The sequence below is a fragment of the Aegilops tauschii genome, chromosome 7 (assembly GCF_002575655.3).
Source record: "Aegilops tauschii subsp. strangulata cultivar AL8/78 chromosome 7, Aet v6.0, whole genome shotgun sequence".
Lineage (NCBI taxonomy): Eukaryota > Viridiplantae > Streptophyta > Magnoliopsida > Poales > Poaceae > Aegilops > Aegilops tauschii.
The window spans coordinates 185,525,704-185,542,924 of record NC_053041.3 but is presented as its reverse complement, the minus strand read 5'-3'; positions in this window follow the sequence as shown (position 1 = coordinate 185,542,924).

Genomic DNA, 17,221 nt, shown 5'->3' with positions numbered 1-17,221 from the left:
ATGACATTGTGTTGTAGTGGGTAGGTTCACCACACCACTGGATTATGGATCAAGAATAGAAGCATACATGCAGTGCAAAAGAAGATCACTTGCTCTGCATAGTCTAATTTACATGGTATGAAGAAGGAACTTGGTTGTACAACTGAAAACTTAAATTGAGAAGGACAAACTTTTGTTTATGAACTACACAATAAACTTTAAACATGCAATTTGATGCAAACACCAAAAATAAACAGCTGTTGCAGTCATGCCTAACCAATTATACACAATAAAGTTTGAAGGCTTGAGAAGGACAAACTTACATTATTGGTGAAGACAGGCTCTATGAAGCCCTTGTCCATGCTGATGGGGGGCAATTCAAGAAGTTTATCACAAAATCTTCTTCATAAGCATTTCCTTTATTCTACATTTTGTTAAGAGTAAATATAGATGTGATAATATAAGAAAAAATGGAGAATATTTAAGATAAGATGAAGAGTGATGCTACATAACCAAGTAGCTATAAATGTAAGTACAACGATACAGGCAAAAGGTACAACCAAGAGCAATGCAGAGCTAAACTTCTTCAGTACCATTGGTGTTATCCAACCTTATGGTAAGAGTAAATATAGATCTGATGTGTAGAAAATGGATGGCAAAGGAACTAAGCTGCAGAGTGATGGTACATGTACAACTAGCTGTCAATATAAGTACACTGATAAAGGACATCAGGTACTTACAAGAACAATGCAGAGCTAAAAAAATTCATTGGCATTGGATATATATATTCTACACTAATGTAACCATTCATGCAGATCAGATAATTTGGAGCGAACAATTGATAAGCAAGCTATCATGCATACTGCTGTCACATAATGAACCAGGTATGTATGCAAGTACAGTGATACAGGACAACAGGTACTAACAAGAGCAAAGCAGCGGGCAGCATATTTGTGATATCCTGTCCTCCTTTTCAAACCGGAATTCTTCTTCGAGCAAATTTCCTGCAAAAAAGATCCGTAAGGCACATGCGGAAAAGTAGAAGTTCAAATTGTCATGTGATATCATAGACAGTACCTCATCCTGGGAACGAGACCAGTGAATAACAAGGTTTTTCCATTCAATGTCTTCTAAATTTAGCACATGAGACTTCACCGGAAATTCGTTTATAGACTTGCCATCAAAGTGTGATTTCCTCAGGCAACATCGATACTGCTGCAATGGTTCCTTGAAAAGCGCAAGCAAGCTTTGCTCGTCATGACTATCCAGATTGACCCTCACCTACTTACAACAATGTAATGTAAATCATTGATGTGTTCAATCAGCAGAAAACAGGAAAATAATAACCATGAATAATAGCACTTACATGTAAGTGGGACAGGAAGATGTGAAAATGGTGTTTGTCTTCACTATAATCTTCCCATGATGGGAATATATGCACGTAGTCCGTAACAACATTGAAAGCATTGTCTTCTAACTGGGAATAACTGGAATGGGGTTCCAATCTGCAGGAATTGGCCGTCTCTGAAGTTGGGATAGGTCTTCGGCCGGTGGACTTGCTGTACTTTTTGCTGGAGTGGGATTTTTCTGTGGTATGGCTGGTGCTATGGCAACTGAAATCGGCATACCTTTTGCTGGAGTGCAGGTCCTGTGTGGTGGGGCTAGTGGTGTGGCCAGTGAAGTATGGGTACAGTTTGCTGGAGTTGGTCCTACGTTTTGTGTCACTGGTTTTAGAGCCAATATAACTGGGGTGCTATCTGATTTCTATGGCACCACCATGTTTTTATGGACTTTGCCGGTGCTCCTTCAGGTTCGGCAATCACCCTCTTCCTTTCTGATGTCTGATGCACAAGAACAACATTTGAGTGGAAAAACATGGTATGATGACAGATGGAATATGTATTGATAATGGATGGGCATGGCATCTTGACATATATGATGAGTAAACTAAGAAAATGGCGGTGCTACAAAGTAGAAGAAATGCAAGACAACTTATGCAAGATACGCGCAATCAATAAAACCTTGCCAAATTAGAACAGGCACCTTGATGGGTGAACAGGACACGCCATCTGCCTTTGACTCCTCGAGGTTAGAATAGTCATTAGGATCATATTCTGAACAAGAATCTACAGGTGGGGAGCGTATGAGTTTCATTGCATCTAGAATGGCACTCAATGCCTTGGTGCCAATTTTGTAAGTGGTTGCAGTGTTCCACAATATTCTTCTAATGCGCGGATTCTGATATTCACTGTGATTACGTATAATATCTGAGAAGCATGAAAACATAAATAGTAGTGAGATTATCTTTGTAATGCAGAGGATATTCTAATATAGGGGTGCCCGTGTCAACCCTTGTGTGTTATCACTGGATTCGGATGAGAGAGCCCATGTGTGGTGTAATATGGTGCGTGCATTAATATAATTTGGCACAAGTACACAAAAAAGGCTCCAGAAGTAAGGATAGTTGGCAGATGATAGGTTCATAATATACTGTATAGAGAGTTTATTGCCAAACCATGATAACAAGAGCACACAACAACTAGGGAAATCGTAGTGTACATCAAAGGGGTACACCATAACCAGGATATATAAATCGGGAAAGTGGAACTGGCTGGAAACTACGGTGTTGTATTGCCGCTACTAATTGAAAGCCTATCGATCACGTACAGCCAGCTCTATCAACTGTTGACTGCAGATGTCCCTGCTCCCCTTCCTGACAAGGAACATACTGTCAGGGCCGATCCTGAGATTTTGGGGGCCCGGGGCGCGACTAAAACTCGGGGCCCTTAATATGGATGCCATAACAATATAAATGAGTATACGTATATATGAAATATTTATCGATAACACTCAAATGCATCTAAATCAGTATGCATATAAAATAATTTATACTTATTACCTTAAATATTTTCTTCTAACAATCCTCGATGCAAAGTCAAGTATGATGGGGTTGATGTCAATATCATCCAATAATTTCTTCTCAATGCATAATGTTGCCAGATCATTTAACCTGTCTGAACCATTGTTTACCTCAGATTGTTCTTCAGTAACTTCAATTTGTAAGCCAGTCACAGTTATAGTAAATAAGATGCGGTAGGCAATGAAGCTATTAGGATAACAATCAACTTCTTGGACATGCCTGAAAATCTCCATTGCAAACATTGCACCATCTGGCAAAGTTAATCTTATAATGTTTTATTCAAAAATAAGATCATATACCTCAACATCTCATGAACCATTAAGAGAGAAAGTTTCTGCAAATTTTGTGCAAGACTCTTCAAGTTCATATCATGCAGTGACTTCAGGGTGCCCGGGCTCAATAATTATCCAAATATATATCTTTAGTCACCATGAGTTATTTAAATCTACCTTTCAAAGAAGTGGTCGCCATATCAACCAAAACAAAAGAAATATTTAAGTTGAAAAGCCTTCTCAGCTTCTAGGGTTTCTCCGTCATAAATATTTCTGCACTGTTATTGTAGCAAGTCATCCACAACTTTCTTCCTTTTCCTTTTATCGCTACCAGATGGATACTTTCTTCTGGATGACATGATAAGACAAAATGTCGAAAATAAATATAAGAAATACATCAATTGACAATTGTCGTACAGTGCCAATGTGTTGGCTGTTCAGCTAGGAGACTAGAAAGTAGGAACCGCAATATGAATATAAGATATACCTTAGAGGGTCGAATTGTTGATGGATGGAGAGCAAAGCGAGGTTGCGCCGGCTGCCATGGAATTCAACTTGGCGGATGACCAGACAGAATTATGGATGAAAAATCTATTTAGGGGAAAAGGGAAAAGAAGCGCCATGCGCACAGTCGCGATTAGCCAAGAGACAAGTGTCAGCGGCCACTGGGAAACTGGAAAGCGCTGCCTGGATACGTGCCTGATGGAATGGAAAGGGATCAATCAGTCCCTTCTTTTTCTATGTGCATGTACTAACCTTAGGAAAGAATCTGAAGGGATCAATTAGTTTCTTTTTTCTATGTGCATGTACTGAATGGAACGAATCGATCGCTGGCATGGCTTATACTCCGTGACACGCTGCGTGCATACAATCGTGGAGGCCCCCCTCGATTTTGGGGGCCCGGGGCGGCCACCCCTGTCCCTCCCCAGGGCCGGCCCTACATACGGTCCTTCCCATACAGAACACCGCACGGGCCCCCGGCCGAACCACCGGCCCCCACCGCCTGTGTTCCTCCGCCACCCCCACCCCCCACCCCTGCCCCCACCCGCGTCGAGTTTTCTTCGTTCAGCGAGGCCCCACCACCGCCCCCACAACCACCGTCCCAACCGAGCCCCTTCCTTCGCACCGGCGAGCTCTCAAAAATTGACTGACCCAATTTTGAAATTTAGTCTACTGTGATTTAACTAGTGTGGAATATAAAAGGGGAAAACCATAAGCATTGCGAGTATGGTGTTGAGCGTGCCATCGCGGATCTGAAGGTGCAAACCGGACAAAGGAAACTTCGCAACCAATGATTGCTTTCAACTAACAAGTAAGTGATGGACAAGAAATCAGAGTAAAGCAGTGGTGATCTATTTTCTTGCTGCGATAAATAAGTTGAGCAGATACGAAAGAGTACCGCCTCTGGTGCGGCGCCGTGTATGCATTTGCTGAGAATTGGACGGTGCTGCGATAGCGATGGCTTTCGGCGGCGTGGAAGCAGATCTAGGAGGGTAGACGGTGGTGGTGGGGCGCGGTGGACGAGACGGTCGTGGGAGCGGCGCTGGTAAGGTGGACGACGGCAGGGATGAAGCGAGAGGACGGGATGCAAGGATCCCGGTCAGAAGCCGTGGATGAGATAGGTCGATCTCTTGTAATGGCCGATGGTGTCGGGGTATTAGCTCTGGCATGGTGGAGGAGGACGGCGGTGGATGGGGTGGCGGACGGAGGAGGCTGGGGTGGAGAGGGTGTTTTGGCGCCCACGGAGTACGACTGGGGAAATGGAGGGAGAGAGGAAGGGGGAACCATGTCTTCAGGGCACGCTTGTCTCAAATGCGAGGAAATTTACAAACTTAGCCCCCGTTTAAAATTTCCTACATCATAACAATATTAGTCGGTTGGGGATAGGACGGTAATCTCGCATACACCGAATACTTGCCGACGAGAGTTTGTTTTTGGCGCCCACCGTGTATGAATCAGGGAGGGAGTCAATTTCGGCCGAGGAGACACTGTGTTTTGGCGCCCACCGTGTATGAATCCGGGTGAGAGGCGGTTATGTCACGTTTGAGTGAAATTACAAACCTACCCCTATCGAAACCTATAGAAATCGGGCCGATAGGCTTTGCGTGGCAGGGATAGGCAGTAATTTCGATCTCGCAGATTTTGGTTTCGGGCGGTTACTGCGAATTTCCCCGCTTTGTTCAAATTTTTGCAGAGCAAGAGTGCACGTTTACCGTGCCTACTCAATTCGAATCCAGTTTGTATTCTATTTTTGTTCAGGCAGGATCCATTTTCGCTTGGAATAAAATTCTATATACATCATTTTTATATATACTTTCAAAAGCACAACAAAGAATTCTGCTCCTTTATATGTATAATATGATTTACAAATACAATGATCTCAAAATCATAAGGCTGAATTCAAAAAATGTAAACCAAATTATGTTCTACTAAAATGTATGGATCAGTAATATCTACATATTAAATAACATAGATGCACGTGAATTCATATGAGTATGCATGTTTGATAGACCAATTTTAGTTCGAGTATGAATTACATGTATCATCATCTCGAATTCAAATATTTGAATCTGTTTTATGTTGACTCCTTTCACGCCCATCTCTCTCGCATGCATGCTCCTTCATGTAGCTATCACTCTCTTTTCTCCAGCTCACCCGCACGCTCACTTCATGTTTCTCCTATCTTCACAAACATGGTCTCTCGACGTCTCCCTTGAGAAGTGTCACACTCTCCCTATCGTTATACATTACACGGTTTTCATTATCTCTCACATCTCTACCGTTCTCTGGTATCACTAGGTACCTAAGCTTTCTTTTTCACCGCCACACACGCAGTCTCACTCGTCTTTCACTTTGTCTTTCTCCCTATGGGGTTCTATCACACACCCTATATGTCTCTAGATATGACTCATACCACTAAAATTACTCTCTCCCGTAGACACAACATTTGTTGCAGTCTCCTTTCCATCTCCATCTCAGTTATAAAACTGACATTATTCATTTGTATACCGATCAAACAAACTCCCCCCATCTCTCTCTCTCTCTCTCACACACACACAACTCTTGCTTCCACTCCCCTTCCCGACTACCGTCTCTCTCTCTCACACAAAGCTCTCACTTTCGCACCCCCGACTCGTATTTCTCTCACAAACATTTATCGACTAGCCTCTAGATAGGTTTATACACCCGCACAATCGTGCTTCCACTATCGGATACATGTCTCTCTCGCGCTCCTTGTATCCATGTAGATTTTTCTTCCCTTCTTGAGACACGCCCTCTCGATCGTGCACACACACACTATCGCCACATTTTAAGCTAATACCTCTCGCACACACACTCTTTGTGTCTTTGTCACACATGCACTCCGTCCTCCTCCTCTCTCCCTCTCTCTCTCACACACATGGGCTTTTTGCAACAACTAGCAAGATGCCCATGCGTTGCACGGAACATCAAGATGCATTTGTATGAGTAGTTTATCTTGTGGGAGAAAAGGATGGATGAGGGAACACCTTATTTGCAAATGTGGAGAGGGGTGTGGGTATCTTTTAGCAAAATTTCCATAGTTTCCTTCCTGTCCACCAGATATAAATCGGGCGGCCTATATTGCAGGATAGCAGGCACACCATCATCACCAGCTCTGTTTTTTATCACTACTCTTATAAAAAGCATAGTCGGTGATGATGGTGTCCCTGCCATCCTGCAATATAGGTCGTACAATCTGTATCTGACGGATAGGACGGAAACTATGGCAATTTACCCGCACTCCTCTCCACATTTGCAGATAAGGCCTTCCCTAGTTCATCCTTTTCTCCCACAAGATCTTGATGTTCCGTGCAACGCACGGGCATCTTGCTAGTAAGAGTAGAAATTAGACATATACCACTTCTCGAATCTTGAAACCAACAACATTCCTCCCTTATCTCATCAAAACCGCCAAAGGAATATATTTTGAGTGAAACATAACATATTTTTAGTGATATACGTATTTCAAAACTAGACTATTTTTTCTATCAAATCGGTGAATATGTATTAATCAACTTTGATCGTGTGGCAACGCATCGTTCCACAATGTAGTACCTATAGATTTTTTAAGAAGTCAAACTTTGCAAACTTTGACCAAGTTTGTAGAAAAAATATATTTATATCTACAATAGCAAAAATATATAATGCGAAACTACATCATATGATGAATCTAGTGATATATGTTTCGCACTCTAAATGTAAATATTTTTCTCCACAAACTTGGTCAAAGTTTGTGAGGTTTGACTTTTCAAAAAATCTATGGGCACTACATTATGAAACGGAGGGAGTAGTTATTACCACTGTACCAGACAAATGGTGGAGTACATATACGAAGAGAAGAGGCGCACACACGCAGTCGGTCTCTCACTGTCTCGCACACATGAGAGTTACGTAAAGGCACCATTAACAAATAAACCCTAAAACCCTAAGTGCACGATTGCTGCATGCGCGGGTACCAGCTACGTGGTGGAGCGCACCTTTGTAGGAATAGTCAGCTCGCGTGATAATTTGATCCGTAGGAGTTGATGGTCGGGACCACAGGTGAACGATCTGGAGGCCGTGGCTCGCCAGTTGCCACAGATTGAGTAGCCACGTTTAAAATATGGGACAATTGCATTTCTAGCCCTAGTTGGTTCCTACCCACGGGTTTTGCCCTTACTTTTTGAGCTTGCTCAGTTTTGCCCTTACTTTTTTCGTCGTGGTCCCTCGAATGCCCTTTGACCGTTTGACCAAAACTTTGAAAATTCATAACTAATTCATATGAACTCAGAAAAATGTAAATAAGATATCAAAATGTTCAGATAAACATTACCTTTATGTGCATATCATTTGTATTCAATACAAAAGCACCCTTTAAACTACACGAGGTAATTAATGTTATTACATTATTAAAAATAAAAAGGTATAAAAAATATTTTTTTTCATGAATAAAAATTACATGCAAATGTACGTGATGTTTTCTGAACATCCAGATATCTTATTTGCATTTTTCTGAGTTCGTATCATCTTGTTAAGAATGTTCTAACGACTTTGACCATTATTTGGAAACTTCATAACAAGTTGATACGAACTGAGAAAAATGCAAATAAGATATCAGGATGTTCAGAAAACATCACCTACATTTGCATGTAATTTTTATTCATGAAAAAAATTATTGTTTATACTTTTTATTTTTAATAACGTTAATAACATTAATTTCCTCAGGTAGTTTAAAGGGTGCTTTTGTCCTGAATGCAAATGATATGCACATAAAGGTAATGTTTATCTGAACATTTTGATATCTTATTTGCATTTTTCTGAGTTCATATGAATTAGTTATGAATTTTCAAAGTTTTGGTCAAACGGTCAAAGGGCATTCGAGGGACCTCGATGGAAAAATTAAGGGCAAAACTGAGCAAGCTCGAAAAGTAAGGGCAAAACCCATGGGTAGGAACCAACTAGGGGTAAAAATGCAATTGTCCCTTAAAATATCATTTTTAGCGGGGTAGGAGTTCCAATATTCAATGGCGCGTTATAAGTACTAAGTAGTTTTTAGAACGATTGGTATGGAGCGTAAATGGAATTCATAACTACTACCTCCTTGGCGTATGGTTGTATGGGTTTATGTTGCGAGATGTTGAACCTGGTAGTTCTAGGGCAAATACTATGGTTTAGATGTTGGTTTTCAGTAATGAAAATCAGAAGGGGGAAACCCTTCTTTGATAAAAAAAATACTATCTCCGTTCTAGTTTACTAGTACCCATCGTAGTTTGGGTCAAAGTTTGTCCACAAATCTTACTTGTAAAATGTGAATGGAAAACAAAATTTTGTTATACCCAAATAAAAAAGGACTGGATGGAGTGATTGCTCTGACACGGACGCGACCTCTCATAGCGTAGGCATTGGACCAGCCCGCCGGCCAAGAGGGCCCCACTCGCTGCAGGCCCGGCTAAACACGCCTCCTCGCCGCATGCAACCGGCTTCAGACTGCACCGCCTGCCTCCATTGAATCCGCACATGTGCCGGCAACACGTCCTTCCGCGAGCCAGCCGGCATTTTAGAATACAACAAATGACCAAAATATAATTAATTACGCATGGTCTTGACTTGTTGTGCTCGCAGTGGTAGCAGGAACTAGAGGTTTTTCTTTATTTATAACTCTCCTCACATTTTTTTGGCTTTGAAGTGAATCATGGTTGTGGGCATTATCTATGAATGTGCAGATATCTGTGAACATGAGTTTGATGTGGAAGTTGAACTTGGAATGTCGGGCTTGCGCGTGAACTATACCATGTCCAATGCTTCAACTGTTATTGTTTGGAAAGTAATTGCTGTTATTACATGACCCAAAAAAATTATTTTGTGCCACATCAGTAGATGCACGGACATCACAACAGGCATGCTGACTGCATAAACATTTGAACCTAGCTATTATGAAAGAAATTTTGTATTGACAACAGTTTTAGATAGCAGGAGACGCCTAGCCTGCTCTGCCTCTGCTAGCTTATTTCTGGCTTCTTCCATCTCTTCTTTGGCTTGGGTGAAGAGAGCATCTGATTGCTCTTTTCGCTTCTTCAGGAACTCAGCTACATTCTCAAGGGCTGCTGCACGCTTTCTTTCAGCCTTTACTAGAACCACGAGGACACGAACAGCTCACGACTCCACCTGGCTTGTGTGTAATCCAGCATCATCTGGGAATTTGCACCTTGTGTCTAATCTACCATCATTAGGGAATTGGTACCTTGTGTGTAATCCAGCCTCATTTTGGAAACATGATCTTGAGGTTGACCATACTTCCCTCCTCGCAGGAACTGCATCCTGACATGAAGTTACTTCTTTTTTAGATCAATACTCAGAGCAACCCAGATCAATTTAGTAGAAGCCAGATAAACAAGACTCGCAGAAGTGAATTCGAAAGGAAAAATATAAAAACAGACTACAGGTGAGAACACCCACTTCCTACATCAAGCTAAAAACGAAAGCATTAGGACGATTAAGACTCTTCTTATTGCACATCGAAGAACACGAGGCTAAGAGAAACAGAAACTACAACATATACACATCGAAGAACACGAGGCTAAACGAAAGAAAGGGTGTTACTTACCAAAGCTCATTTTACAGGTTCGGTGCAGCTCCTCTTTAACTTGCCACGCTCTTAAAGATGTCCCCAATATCCCGTGTTTGGTCTTCATTGCTCCTCTGCATGTTCACACTCGTGGTTTTAAAATCTCAACATGGCAAGAAAAATATACTACTAGTAATACTCATGCATCTTGTGGGCAACATTAAAGCACTCGTCTGCAATGTTAGAGCATCTCCAACAGAAGCACAACGCGCGGCGCTTTAAAAAAGCGTTTACAGTGCTGAGATCGAGATGTAGAGATAGAGAGTAGAGACTAGAGAGTAGAGGATAGTTCTCAGCATAGATATAGCATAGATAGATAAAAAAATAGATAGTTCAACTACTCCTCATCGTCCGACTCTTCCTCAGTGATGTCCTCCTCTGACGTCTCAATGTAGGCGTGAAGATACTGATCGTCGTCGGATTCCCAGGGTGACGCTGCTCCTAGCCTCATGTTGAACTGAGCGTCCGCTTTTCGCGTACGCTTGTCCTCGCGATAGGCGGCTCGCTCCGCCCTCCTCTTCTCCCTCTCTGCCCTCCTTTGCGCGTAGAACTCGCGCTCGTTGATGATGTCCTACGGGAAGCGTTGGCGCCATAGCGCCATGGCTTCCTCCTCCATCTCGGCGATGCCGAGATGGTGCTTCCGCCTCCGGTTGTCGCGACGATCCTCGTCGGTGATAAGCCGCGGCAGAGGCGCGAGCTCCTGCGCCCGCTCCCGCGTCGGCACGTTGGGGAAGTTCAATGTTCTATGAGGCCACTTGAGGCGCCACGCCGCCGCGTCGTACACGTGGGCGGCCTCGTTGGTGGTGTCGAAATTGCCAAGGCGAAGGCGCATTCCGCGGAACTGAATCTCGGCGGAGAAGCCGCCGGAGGGGCGCGCGTGGACGCCGCGGTATCCCCAAGTTTCGTGGCGACGTGGTAGCATGGTGGCGCGGCGGCGGCAAGGCGAGAAAGAGCAGGGAGAGAGCAGTGGCAAGGCACAGAGCTGGGAGAGAACGGTGGCAAGGCAGAGAGCGGGGAGAGAGCGGGGGCAAGGCACAGAGCGGTGGGAGGGCTTTGGGTTTTATAAAGCGCGCCGAATGCCGCTTGCCAAAACTAGCGCGCGCCCGACCAATTTTTCCCGCGTGCGCGCGATTCTTTCCCGACGTCCTTGCTAGCTCTACTCTCTTCTCTACTGTTATATTTATTTTATATTTAATATTTATCTCTACTTCTCTACTCTGTACTCGTTTTTTCTTTTAATAACAGAGTTGGTGATGATGGTGTGCCTGCCATCCTACAATATAGGCCGTCCGATTTATATCCGAGGGATAGGAAGGAACTATGGCAATTTTGTAGAAAGATACCCACACCCCTCTCCAGATTTGCAAATAAGGCCTTCCTTCGTTCATCCATTTCTCCCACAAGATAAACTACTCATACAAATGCATCTTGATGTGTGAAACACATGGGCATCTTGCTAGTTCTAAAAAACTTTTCATTATTTGCCACACTACTGGTTGCAGATGAAGAACCTTCCCAAGCACAGCGCGATACAGGAGCGACGCACAATTACAAGCTGATATTCTGTTGGAGAATGGAGGCTATAACCAATTACTTTTATGGGAACAATAGCAACCAGGAAATTTGAAGGGTAGGTATGAACAAAATTGGAACTGCACATGTACTGCTAAGTGATTCAATACACACATTACCAATCGAGGAGGAGAACGATGGTCGCGGCGGCCTCTGTGCATCATGGTCGGCAACGGGAGTCAGTTCATTGTCCACGACGGTGGTGCTTCTGCGCTTGGCGTTGGCTTCCGGGAAGCAGATCCGAGACCGTGGAAGATGATGCCGGGGAAGAGGCTCTGTGTATGACGACGACCGTGGACCGGCTCCAGTGCGGCGTACGAGGTCGTCGATGAGGCAGATGCGCTGCGGTGGACGAGTGCGCCGATGTAGAAGGGGAGGAGCACGAAGGCTGCGGTGCCGTGGAGAAGTCTATTTTGCGGTGGGTACAGAAAATGGGGAGTATTCAGGTGTACTACTCCGGGTGCCGGAGTGGGGTTGGCTGGGTAGGGTGAACCTAAAGTTACGAAAACAGCCCCCTACCCACCAGCATCCATAGGCTTGTTCCGAAGGGTATGACGGTAACTTCGCACTGCTCGAATCAGAGTCGCGGGAGATTTTCCTGCCGACCTCAAATTGTGTAACACAGAACTCCCCGTTTGGCATGTTGGGTGATTGGGATAAGCAACTAGCGAGTAGTACTAGTAACTACTAGTACTCCCTCTGTTTTTATTAACTTTGCATATTAGGTTTGATTGAAGTCAAACTTCCTAAAGTTTGACTAAGTTTATAGAAAAATATAAACATTTACCATAACAAATATGTATGATGTGAAAGTACATTCAATAATGAATCTAATGGTATTTATTTGTTACTGTATTGTATATGTTAATATTTTTTGTTATAAACTTTCTGAGAGTTTACAGAACTTGACTTTGACCAATGCTAATACGCAGACTTAAATAAAAACGGAGGGAGTACACATTTGTTTCCTTAGTTTGTACTAAATTAATCATTTGTTGTAGTTGTGAAATAAATATATAGGCTACTGACTTCGAATGTAATGGTCTATACAATTCAATAGTTACAATCATTGTTGAATTGCAAGATGTATACGAGGTCTATAGTACTTCACAATATGCTCAAACTCACATAATCCCAGTCAAATGAGAATCTAAATGCATTTCATAGTTATTACTTTGTAGGATGCAACAAAACCAACCATAACTCTACATCATCCATTATAAAAACAACATTTTGAACACATCCCAATGTGTGAATGAAATGTGTAGAGAGAGCTTGCGAAGATGGAGCAGATAGGGCGGGAAAGATTGTATGTATGTGGACGAGAGAGTTGGAGACAAACCTAACGAGACAAAGAGAGAGATAGAGAGAGAAAGAGAGAGGAAGAGTTTAGGTCTGTGAGAAAGATGGAGACATGTAATATCCGTGAGATGCGTGTGCGTCGGGATTCTGTACACATGGAAGGAGAAGAGACAACAAGTTTGATGAGAGAGCTGGAAAAACATGGACGAGAGGGGAAGGATTTCGTGGGTTGAGGGATTGATAATTTTGTGCGGGGGAGAGAGGGGTTGGTAATTTGTGCGGGAGAGAGAGGAGGGGGAGGAGTCAGTCAGCCGTCGTCACATCATCCTGCTTCCAAATGGCCCGCATTCTCTAGTGCAGTGTGGTCACCGTCTTCGATCTCCTCGATGCCCTCTTTGAAGATTGAGGTGTTGTGCATGCTGGGGTGCAGAGAAGCACAAGCGAGAGTGGTCGCCATATAACCTTGGATGGGGATGAATTGTGTGCTCGGGGGAGGGGGTGTGTGTGTGTGCGGTGTGTGTGTGTGTCAGATATTGACAGAAATCAAACCTATGGAGAGAAATGTGTGTGCATGTGACGGAAAGCTACATGCTAAATAGGGTTTTCATGAAGAGATTGTGCGTGCGAGATAGAGAGCGATGTGCGGGCCTTGAGGTGGGCAGGGGCCGGGTGAGTGTGTCAAAATGTGTGCGTTGATGCATGTGTTACATGCGATCGTGCGAGGGATGGACGAATCGAGAGAGATGGTTGTTGTTTTACGGATGCTCCTCGCTCTCTCTCTCTCTCTCTCTCACACACACAAGTAAAATAGAAGACCGTTCTCTCATGTATACACAATTGTCGGCGTTCTGGGAACGGGGGTCCCCAGACTTGCCTGCCTGCGGCCCACAGCGCGGCTGAGCTAGCAGGCCGTACGGCCCATCTTCATCAACAAGGCATCCAAGACCCTCGCGACGGTCCAAGCCTCGCGAGGCGGATGACGCAAGACGTCCTCTGGAGTAGCCTAGCCAGGCAGGCTCACGAGGAGCGGAGATATCAAGGCGGGGCAAACCTCATGAGGCCCTCGTGACGTGAGCCATGACGCATCGCACCAGGCGGGCGCCAGCGCGCGCAGCGTCGTTGTTTCCTCTTTGGTGCTAAGGAGGCCAGCGCAGGCGAAGAGTACCGAGGCATCAGGAAAAGCTTGCTATATTGGTGCAACGAGACCAAGACCAGGACGATGGCGAGACAGAGGTCATCGTGGAGCCCAAGACGGCGTCACCACCAGAGCTTTTGCAGGCGAAGACCGCTTTTGTCGGGATAGCTTGTACTAGCTGCCCCCTTCATACTTGCCCGCCGTTGTTGGCTCCCTTCCCGCTCAATATATTTGGGAAGAGGACCAGGGCCTATATAAGTAGAGCTAGCCACCACAGTAGAGGCATCGAATCCTCACGCCACAAGTTCATACGCACAAGAACACCTCAACCTCAGGAGGTTGTTCTTCCCTTGTACTGTTCATCATCAGCCCAAGAGGCAATCCACCACCACCACACTGGAGTAGGGTATTACACCACAACGGTGGCCTGAACTAGTATAAACCTCGTGTCCTTCTATGTTGCGAGTTGGTCGAGTTTGTCCGTGAGATCTTAGCGAGCTAGGGCGTAGATCGGTAGGAGGGGAAGACTTCGCGCGCACCCCAGTGTTCGAACCTCAATGGTTTGCCGGAACCCCACATCCGACAACAATGTATCGGCATCTGTCTATGTCTCACTCATGCATGATCATTTGCACATTCACACCTCTCTATGTCTCTATCACACGCACACCGTCTCCACATTGCCCTTCCGCTACAACACACATATGGACACATACACACGTTCTCTCTCAGTCACACACACAGAATCAGTATTAAAGAAAACTAGGGCGCACCTAAAGCGTCCAAATCCAAATAAACACGAACTGGAGCTAAATTCAAATATATGGAAATATTGTAGCGTCAAGAACTTTTCCAGGAAAAAAAGTTGAGTAGTATTCGGGGATTGTTTTCACACACACAAAAAGGTTCGGTGGATGTCCTTCGAGCGTGACACGGTGACGCACCGTTCGATCGACCGCACGACCGCAGTTCACGCGCTTGGACATGATTCCGTATCGTGCCTGTGGTAACTAATATAAGCGCTGCCTCAGTCTAATGTTTACGTGTACTAGTACGGTTTTCTTTTAAGTTTTACCAACCCTATATAAAACTAAACTAAGCCCCCATACACGCACTCAACAATATGCCGCCGCCGTTGCGCATGCTAGCGCCCGCCTGCTCCGGCCAACAATTTCTCGCCCATCACCGCCGTGTCGCCGCCATCCCTATGCCATGAAGCCGAAGGCTTGCCCGCTCACGTCGTCTGCAGTCCCTCCTCACGATGCCGCCATGCTGCCAAGCACGCGAGCAGCTAGTGTAGCCGCGTCGATGCACGCAGCGTACGAAGAGGAGGACGAGCGCGTGCTCGAGCATGCTGGCGAGGAGGAACTAGCGTGTCATTGTCGTCTCCGCTCGCGCGGAGGAGGCGTGCATGGTGGCTATCGCGGCGGAAGCCGGTCGCGCCCGCGCCGAGCCCGCAAACCGGGTGCGGACGCGGAATCTACCTTCGAGACCTTGAATGCCATGTGGATCCTGCAATCTGAAGGAGCAATTTGGGTCAGTCGACTCTTGTGAGCCGTTGGATGCAGCATGGATGGCTAGAAGGGCTTCTTCAACCTCCGCATTGATGCACTGTTCATCTTCTCAGCCCGCACATGCCTAACCACCTGCCGCCGCCGCGCCACCCTCCCCTGAACCGCCTGCCACCGCCATGCTCCCCCCACCCCCGCCGTCCGTTTAACCCCGGGCACGATCCATTTTTTCGGTGAACTGTATTCCACACCCAACACTCATAAGATAGATCATGGGCAACCTGCCACCCTAATATAGATACTGGGGTAGCTTCTCTGCCGTCTTCTTCCTTCGCTCCATCGAACTTCTTTCACAAATCGACTGACCCAAATTATACTACTAGTACGAACGTATTAAGTACAGTAGGAACACGAAGATACGAGAAATAGTACCAACTGCAAGAAGAACAATATTAAGACATAGTACTAGTACTACTGTACGTACTAAAGAGTTCAAATAACGAGAAAGAACATAAAGTTCAAATAACAAGAAGAACATAAACTAGTTCCGCTCGGGGCTCAGCACAACACACCCCTGAAATAAAACTAAGCAACTAGTCCGCTTGACACTGCAGTAGAACCAGCATGAGCGAGGACACTGCCACCTTACTCGGAGTCCGAGTCTGAGTCCATGTCCTCGACTTCATCCTCGTCCCTCTTCCTCTTCCTCTTCGCCGACGCTTCTTTGCTTGAACCGTACAATGGGCTCTACTTCTTCATCCAACCCTTGTAGATATTTAAACAAAGGTAGGCATCCATTGCTGCGTACGGGATGTGATCTTCATCTAATGTCTTCGACTCCCATGCATGATGAAACTCGTGGCGAGGTTTCTTCAGTTTAGCGTACGAAGGATCAATCATGGCTGCTGCCAGGGTCAGCATTGAAGGATGAGAGGAGGACACCAGGCTTGCCTTCTGGAGATCGAAGGGCTGGCCTACAACGAGGCCTATCCGACCCAGGACATCCCTGTCGTTCCTAATGTCTACAGTAACGAATTTCACTCTTTCGTCCTTGAGGAAGTTCTTAAAATCCTAGCACTCAACGTCGGCATGGCATATGTGGTAGACCAAGCACACGTTATGTACGCAAACCTGGATCACGACGGGCTTCTTCTTCTCTGCCTCCTTGAGAATCTTCCCTCTTTCCAGGACTGTGGTGTACTCAACATCTAGCCCAGCGACCCACTCATCCTTTGAACTTTTGAACATGCGTAGGAAGCGAGCAAGGCATGCTTTCACCGTCGCGGATCCACGTGTGTAGATGACGATGAACTCATTGCCGGTGATGGCTCTAACCTTGTACTCAGCGGCGACCATGGAGATTTGGGAGGCCATGGATTTTGGAGGAGGGTTAGGAGAAGTTGA